Genomic DNA, 8,944 nt, shown 5'->3' with positions numbered 1-8,944 from the left:
GCAGTGAGCCGAGATCGTGCCACTGCACCCCAGCCTGGGTGACAGAGCAAGACGCTGTCTCAAAAAAAAAAAAAAAAAAAATCAGCAGGGTGTGCTGGCATACACCTGTGGTCCCAGCTACCCAGGAAGCTGAGGTGGGAGAATTGCTTGAGCTCAGGTTATCAAGGCTACAGTGAACCATGATTGCACCACTGTACTCCAGTCTGAGTGACAAAGTGAGATCTTGTCGAAGAAAGAAATAATAATAAAAAATAAAATATTATTATTCCAGGTGTGAATTGAGATCTGTGATGACATATTCAACCTGATAATTTCCTGTTTTGTCTTAAGGTATGACTCATTGTATTAGTCCATTCTCACATTTCTATAAAGAACTACCAGAGACTGGGTAGTTTATAAACAAAAGAGGTTTAATTGGCTCACAGTTCATAGACTGTACAGGAAGCATGGCTTGGGAGGCTTCAGGAAACTTACTGTCATGGTGGAAAGTGAAGGGGAAGCAGGTACATCCTACATGGCTGGAGCAGGAAGAAGAGAATGCAGGGAGAGGTGCTACACACTTCTAAACAACCAGATCTCATGAGAACTCACTCGCTGTCATGAGAACAGCAAGGGGAAAATCTGCCCCCATGATCCAATCACCTCTGACCAGGCCCCTCCTCCAACATTAGGGATTATAATTTGACATGAGATTTGGGAGGGACACATCCAAACCATACCATTCTGCCTCTATGCCCTCCCAAATATCATGTCTTTCTCACATTGTAAAATACAATTAGCCCTTCTCAACATCCCCCCAGTCTCAACTCATTTCAGCATTAACTGAAAAATCTGTAGTCCAAAGTTTCATGTGAGACAAAGCAAGTCCCTACTGCTTATGAGCCAGTAAAATTAAAAACAAGTTAGTTACTTCCGAGATACAATGGGGATACAGGCACTGGGTAAATAAACCCATTCCAAAAGAGATAAATTAGTCAAAATAAAGGGGCTACAGGCCTCATGCAAGTCTGAAGCCCAGCACAGTAGTCATTAAATCTTAAAGCTCTGATATAATCTCCTTTGACTCCATATCCCACATCCAGGCCACATTGATGCAAGGGGTGGTTTTAAAGCCTTGGGCAGTTTTGTCCCCATGGCTCTGCTGGGCTCAGGTCCCACTGCTGGCATTGAGTGCCTGTGCCTTTTTCAGGTACATGGTGCAAGCTGCCAGTGGATCTACCTGTCTGGGATATAGAGGATGCTAGCCCTCTTCTCAGCTCCACTAGGCAGTGGCCCCATGGGGACTCTGTGTGGAGGCTCCAACCCCACATTTTCCCTCTGCACTGTCCCAGCAGAAGTTCTCCATGAGAGCTCTGCCCCTGCAGCAGACTTCTGCTTGGACATCCAGGCATTTCCATACATCCTCTGATATCTAGGCTGAGGCTTCCAAGCCACAACTTTTGCCCTCTGTGCATCTGCAGGCTTAACACCACATGAACGCCACTATGGCTTATGGCTGGCACCTTCTAGAGCAGTGGGTTAACATGCATCTGGGGCCCTTTTAGCCACGACTGGCACTAGAGTGACTGGGACACAGGGAGCAGTGTCCCATGGTTGTGCAGGGCAGTAGGGCCCTGGGCCTGGACAATGAAACCATTCTTCTCTCCTAGGCCTCTGGGCCTGTCCCATCACAGGATGGGAGGGACTGCTACAAAGGTCTCTGAAATGCTTTCAAGGCATTTTCCCCATTGTCTTGGCTATTAACATTCTGCAATGTTACTTATGCAAATTTCTGTAGCTGGCTTGAATTCCTCTCTAGAAAATGGGGTTTTCTTTTATTTTCTTTTCTTTTTTTGTGATGGAGTCTTGCTCTGTCACCCAGGCTGGAGTCCACTGGCATGATCCTGGCTCACTGCAAGCTATGCCTCCTGGGTTCACACCATTCTTCTGCCTCAGCCTCCAGAGTAGCTGGGACTACAGGCGCCTGCCACCACACCTGGCTAATGTTTTTGTATTTTTAGTAGAGACGGGGTTTCACCATGTTAGCCAAGATGGTCTTGATCTCCTGACCTTGTGATCCATCTGCATCAGCCTCCCAAAGTGCTGGGATTATAGGCGTGAGCCACCACACCTGGCTAGGTTTTCTTTTCTAGCACATGGTCAGGCGGCAAATATTCTAAACTTTTATGCCCTGCTTCCCCTTTTAATATAACTTCCAGTTTCAGATAATCTCTTTGCTCACACATATGACCATATGCTGTTAGAAGCAGCTAGGTCACCTCTTCAATGCTTTTCTGCTTAGTGTGGGGGGGTGTACAACAATACATTCAAGCTTATGTACAAGGTATTTGAGGTTGAGGCATGGAAAAATACTGAGGCACTGTGTGTATGTTGTTTGTGCATGAAACTGTAACTCCTTGACCGTAAAAACAGGACAAAGAACAGGATGTGTAATAAGGAGTGCTGAACACAGCCTCCTAAGAATGTGGTTTCAGTGCTTTCAGATGTAATAAACAAGGCCATATACTCCTCATGATCTGACCCCAAATAGCCACCAGTGGATGTTTCTTGTTTGTCTAAATTGTAGTTTAACAAGCCTTCTCAATAAATACATGGTGGACAGATCTTAAAGCAGCAATCCCTTGAAGGAGCTGCTCCCTGCCCCATTCAGCTGTAATTGTATGAATACTTATTTCTGGATGTTCACCGCAGAGCAAGCTGCAAGTGGTGACCCTGATGTGACTGCCTTGAAGTTACACGTGGAGTAGGACGACTCACCAATCTTTGGGGAGTACCAGTAAGGAACAGCCCTGACCCATTTTCAGGAGGATGGGACTGACGTGTATAATACCAAGGGTCAGGTTACCATGGGTCAGGAGTTGACCAAAGAGCAGAAAGTAGTTTTTAAAACGGTGCAACAATTACTTAAGGCTATCCAGTGCACTGTAGAGTCTGAAGCTTCGCATAAGCTTATGCTTTTAATTCTGCAGGAATGCCCTTGGTTACCTGATCAAGGAACATTAGATTTAGAGTTATGGGAGCAGGTGGGTTGCTGCCTAAAAGAGGATTCGAGCAGGGCCATTTTACTAATGTTACTGTTTTGACCACATGCAGTCCGTTATGCTCTGCATTATATCCTCTTTATATGCCAGACCGTGGTGAGTCAGATCACCCATTTTCTTCACCTGAAGGGAATTCAGAAGATTTAAAGGCAATGGGCACACAGGAACCAGAACCACTTCCCCCTACTTCACTCCCTCAAGCAGGGCACTCTGGTAAAAGTTTTGGTTTCAGCTGCCGAATATACTGTGTAGTGGAATGAGAACAGTCATTTAGCCATGCAGCAATCATCAGAAGGGAGTCCCAAAGAAATCAAAGGCCTCTAAAATACCCTCTAAAGAATGCCCAATGCAGTAAAGGTAAGCACTGGGCTAACCAGTGCAAATCAAAATTTGATAAGGAGGGAAACCCATTATTGGGAAATGGGAAGAGGGATGAGACCTCCAGCACCCAGAAAAATTCATGGAGGAACACTGATCCCCAGACTTGGGGAATAGCTTTTCTCTCCAAGTCAGGACCAGAAATAGCACCCATGACCTCTCTTCTGCCACCTCTGGCAGCACAGGGCTGGACCTCACAGTCATAAAAGTCCATGGTGCTTAAAAAGCAAGATGGGGTCCAGCTGATTTCAGCTGGAATCTATGGCCCATTATCCAGAGGAACGTTTGGATTGATTATTGGAAGGTCTTCTAATACACTTAAAGGAATTCAAATTCTCCCTGGAGTCATAGATTCAGACTATTTACGAGAAACAAAACTTATGGCAAAGGTGTCAGAGGTCCATGCCATCTCTAAAGGAAGTTGCCTTGCTCAGATTATTCTTATTCCTTGCCTTCAAGGTAATGCTCAACAGAAAATGGTGGGGCCTCAGGATTTGGCCACTCAGGCATGAAAGTTTTTTAGAATAGTCCAGTGTCATCTCATAAACCATACTTGGAAGTAACAATTAATGGAGTTATGTTTATGGGAATTATTGACATGGGAGCTGATGAAACTATTATAGCTAAAAACTAGTGGCCTTCAGATTGGGCCTCCTCTCGTGCCTTATGTTCTATCATGGGTGTTGGAGAGTATAAGCAGACATTAAAAAGTAGGCATAACCTTCCACTTTTGGGCCCAGAAGGCAAGGTTGTCCATGTTCAGCCCTTTACCTTAGAAATTCCATTTTCTCTGTGGGGACGAGATGCCCTAGAACAGTGGGGCTTAAACCTCTCTGTCCTGCCACCTTTTTGGTAGGGGCTACTGCTCCTTTGAAAATTATCAAAATTAAGTGGAAAACTACTAGCCCAGTATGGGTGGAACAGTGGCCCATTAAGAAGGAAAAATTGGAACATATTCAACGTCTAGTACAAGAAGAACATGCTGGCCACATTGAGCCTTCTACTAGTCCCTGAAACACTCCTATTTTTACCATTCCAAAAAGGTCAGGAAAATGGAGGTTATTCCATGACTTCCGTGCTATTCATGCTGTGATGCTTCCTATGGGACCTTTGCAACCAGGATGCCTTCTCCACTTACGATCCCCAAAGACTGGCTTCTTGTTATCATTAATCTAAGAGATTGTTTTTTTACCATACCCTTGCATCCCGAGGATCAAGAAAAATTTGCCTTTACCACTCCCATTTATAACAATCAGCAACCAGTTCAACATTATCAATGGACAGTTCTACCCCAAGGGATGATAAACAGCTCACTATACGTCAGCTTTACGTACTTGAAGGCTTACTTTCTGTGCATCAATCCTTCCCCCAGGCAAAAATATTCCACTATATGGATGATATTTTGATAGCGGCTCAAACACTATCAAACATTACTGCATCAACTTTACACAATGGTAATACAGCATATGTCTAAGTACGGTCTTGTTATTACACACACAAAAGTCCAGCTGACGTCTCCGTGACTCTATCTGGGAAGTCTTATTTTATCTACTACCCTTAGGCTGCAACTTACAAAAACAATTCTTCCACAGCCCTTAACCCTTAATACATTACAGCAAGTCCTAGGACAGATTAATTGGACACATCCCTATTTAGGCATTCCTGCAAATTCCTTGACTCCCTGCTTTAAATGTGCTGTGAGACCTCTCTTCACTAGCACAGCAGACCTTAATGCTGTGGAGAAAGCCTCAGCCCAATGGTGCATCTCACATTTACATCCTGACGGATCTTTTTATCTTTAACACCTCTCATAGCCCTACAAGGATGCTTGGGCAAGTTGGAACAGATGTCTCTCCTTTGGAGTGGCTTTACCTCTCTCATAACACCTGTAAACATATACAAAAGACCACAGACTTAACAGCTTCTCTTCTCATAAAGGGACGCCGACGTTGCATCCAATTGTCAGGATGTGACCCTGCTACTCTTTTCTTACCTTTAAGCAAGGAACAATTTCATAATCTCTTAGCTTGTGATCTTGATTGGCAAGTCGCAATGGCCGACTTTATTGGTAATATCAGTTTCCATTTACCAGCCTCTAAGCTCCTGAACTTTTTACAAACTGTGCCTGTTGAATTTGCATCTATTGTTGTTTCTCAGCCCTTGCCTCATGCCACTACTGTCTTTACAGATGGTTCAGGAAAAATGAAAAAGGCAGCTATAGTGTGCCAGATGCCATGCAAAACTGGCAGCACAAAATCCAGGAACATTTCAAAACTATGCAACAGACAAAGTTAGGTGCCCTAATACTGGCCTTACAAACTTTTCCTCACCAAGACATAAATATAATTAGTGATTCCTCTTATGCGGTGTATAGTATTATTCATTCAGATCTCGCACATCTGAAAGGCATTACTTATGAACACCTACTAACCCTATTTCTTACAGTGCAGGAGCTCCTTTGTGCCCAACGTCACCCTCTTTGTATCACACACATTTGCTCTCATTCTGGGCTACCTGGTCCCTTGTCAGAAGGGAATGTTTGAGTTGATGCTCTGGTACAACCACAGATGTAGTTTGCAGACTCTCCTGCATTTTTGCAAGCTCAAGGTGATCATCCCTTTTTTCATCAGAACGCCCGCAGTCTTAAACAAGTTTCATTTAATGCTTGCTCAAGCTCGCATGATTATTACAACTTGTCCTGATTGCCAATGGCATTCTCTCTCCCCTTTTTCATTGGAACTTGGTGCCAACACATGAGGTCTGGCACCTGATGCTATCTGGCAAACTGATATTACTCAGCATCCACCCTTTGCACGCTTTAAATTTCTCCACCTTACTGTGGACACTTATACGGGCCTGAAATGTGCTACTCCCCGGACTGGAGAAAAAACTAAAGATAAAATTGCTAATCTTTTTAAATCTATTATGACCTCAGGCCTTCTAAGAACTGTAAAAACTGATAATGGTCCTTGCTATCTTAGCACCTGATTTGCATATGCATTGAAACTTTGGCACATACAACGCAAAACTGGTATTTCTTATAACTCAACCAGTCAGGCCATTGTTGAACAAGCTCATTGAGCTCTTTTTCTTTTTTCTTTTTTTCAAGACAGAGTCTCACTCTGTCGCCCAGGCTGGAGTGCAGTGGCGCCATCTCGGCTCACTGCAAGCTCCGCCACCCGGGTTCACGCCACTCTCCTTCCCAGGCCTCCCCAGCATCTGGGACTACAGGTGCACGCCACTACTCCCGGCGAATTTTTTGTATTTTTAGTAGAGATGGGGTTTCACCGTGTTAGCCAGGATGGTTTCGATCTCCTGACCCAGCCTCCTGAGAAGCTAGGACTACAGGTGTATATCATGGTGTGTAGCTTTGGCCTGGAAAAGTGTTGAATGGTTTTTCCTCTGTCCTAAGTGGGGTATTTACTCTTGAATAAATCTTGATCTAAGTTACACAATCTATTTTGACAAAATTATAACTTTCCTTCTAACTTTAAGTCCTTTCTGAGTTAAAACTGTAAGAACATGAATGACAGAGCTCAATCCATTTTTATAATATAAGAAGGGGTCATCTACATATCGGATACAAGTAGAATTTCAAGGAAATTTAAGGTTCACAAGGTCCTAGTCATGAACTTGTGAAAAAAAAGTAAATCACTAAAGCAGAACTGTCAAAGCATATTGTTGACTTTACTAGGAAAAAGCGAGTAGGATTAACTATTTCAATCTACCCTAAGGAACTACCAAAGAGGGCATAGCACAGATTTCTAAGTCCAGAATATGTAACTCTACAATAAATTAGTATTAGGGCTTAGTACACAGAAAGTTAGGGAATGGCTTTTTTGTTTATGACCCTAAGGTACTAAACTAATCTATATCCTTGCAGACTGTGTTATTTGATGTAAGGACCAGTACAAGCTATGATGAGTTTTTTTTTTTTTTTTTTTTTTGAGATGGAGTTTCAGTCTTGTTACCCAGGCTAGAGTGCAATGGCACAATCTTGGCTCACTGTAACCTCTGCCTCCTGGTTTCAAGCGATTCTCCTGCCTCAGCCTCCTGAGTTGCTGGGATTACAGGCATGCACCACCACACCTGGTTAATTTTTTTGTATTTTTAATAGAGATGGGATTTCTCCATGTTGGTCACGCTGGTCTCGAACTCCCGACCTCAGGTAATCTGCCTGCCTTGACCTCTCAAAGTGCTAGGATTATAGGCATGAGCCACCACGCCCAGCCAGAGAATCTTTTTTTAAAATTAAGCTTTCAACTATTGATTTTAGTTCTTTAACTACTGTTTTTAGAAGTTATTGTGCAAGCTTGAATATGTTTTGAATGTGTTAACATAACCTTGATTCAGCCCTAAAAATTCTACTGAATCAGAATTCTACTGAATTCTACTGCTCAAGAGTATGCCACCCCAAAATTTACCATTTTGACATAAGAATTATTTTAAGCTGAAGGCAATCAAGAAATAGCAGGCACAGAAAAGCTCTCTGCCCTCCCCCTACTTGCTTAAAAGCAGGGTATACATTTTTGTTTAAGAATATGCCCTCCTTTCCCTGTTTCATACAAGGAAAATCCACCAATTACCACCCCTACAAGGCTCAACTCCCTTTCCTTTGTCTTGCCACTTCTTTATACTGCTGTTTATTAAAATGCTATATAAGCCTCCAAGTCTAACTGCTTCTTTGGGTCTTCATTTTGTTTCTGTGGATGCCTCTGGGTGCATACATAACTATTTATCCTGCTAGCCTGTTTTTGGTCAGTTTAATTTGTAGGGCCCAAGTTACTGAACCAAGGAGGGTTGAAGAAAAGTTTGTCCTCCCCTACACTATGTATATCAGTAGAACTTTCAGTCCGTAAGGAGCCCAGTACAGGACATCATGGAGATCTTCAATCTGAGTTTGATTTAGACACAAGGATACCAGTGCATTTTCAAACTAGCCTTGGCCTGTGTTTTAATAGGGAACTCCCTATGGTTCTCAAAGAAGAGGTGTTTAGTGGAGCAGTTAATCTGGCAGATTCATTTACACAATAGATCCCACCACCCGAGTGCTTTGTTGACCTTCTGGGAGATGTGATATCATAGCACCAGAGTTAAAGGTAGGTGTTCTAATACTCATTATCAAAAAAACATTTTCAAGACTGTTCTATAACATTTAAGTAATATTTTCTTGTGAACTTAAGAGTAAAATGGCTAATTGGGTACTTGAGTCCCCCTTAGAGCAACTTTATTTTTCACTGACTTTTTCTCCCCTTCAGTTTGTTAGCTAGCACAATTGTTTTTCCAATATCTTTTCTGTTCACAGTATTTACATACTTCTTTATCAAGGGTCTTCTTTCCCTGGATGCTTTATTAGTTTTTATCTGTAAAGGCATAAGTTTATTCTAGGTGTGAGGGCTCTAGGCCCTTTTATTGTTTGTATTTTTTTTTTTTGAGGCGGAGTCTCGCTCTGTCGCCTGGACTGGAGTGCAGTGGCCGGATCTCAGCTCACTGCAAGCTCCGCCTTCCGGGTTTACGCCATTCTC

The sequence above is a fragment of the Colobus angolensis genome, unplaced genomic scaffold, assembly GCF_000951035.1.
Source record: "Colobus angolensis palliatus isolate OR3802 unplaced genomic scaffold, Cang.pa_1.0 Scaffold80, whole genome shotgun sequence".
Classification (NCBI taxonomy): domain Eukaryota; kingdom Metazoa; phylum Chordata; class Mammalia; order Primates; family Cercopithecidae; genus Colobus; species Colobus angolensis.
The sequence above is the reverse complement of the archived record's forward strand: the minus strand, read 5'-3'. Positions refer to the sequence as shown.